The sequence below is a fragment of the Lupinus angustifolius genome, chromosome LG18 (genome assembly GCF_001865875.1).
Source record: "Lupinus angustifolius cultivar Tanjil chromosome LG18, LupAngTanjil_v1.0, whole genome shotgun sequence".
Taxonomy (NCBI): Eukaryota; Viridiplantae; Streptophyta; class Magnoliopsida; order Fabales; family Fabaceae; genus Lupinus; species Lupinus angustifolius.
Window position 1 is genome coordinate 8,759,724 of NC_032026.1, and position 246 is coordinate 8,759,969.

Here is a 246-nt window from a genome sequence, read left to right on the forward strand (position 1 = left end):
ACGAGGACGAGGACGAGGATAGGATGAGGATGAGGGCGAGGATAGGATGAGGATGAAATTAGGATGAGGAGGAGGAGGAGGATGAGGATAAGGGAGAGGATGAGGATAAGATGAGGATGAGGACGAATATGGGATGAGGAAGAAGACGAGAACGAGGATGGGATAGGATGAAGATGAGGGTAGGATGAGGACAAGGATATGATGAGGAAGAGGATGTGGATGAGGATAGGATGAGGATGAGGAAGA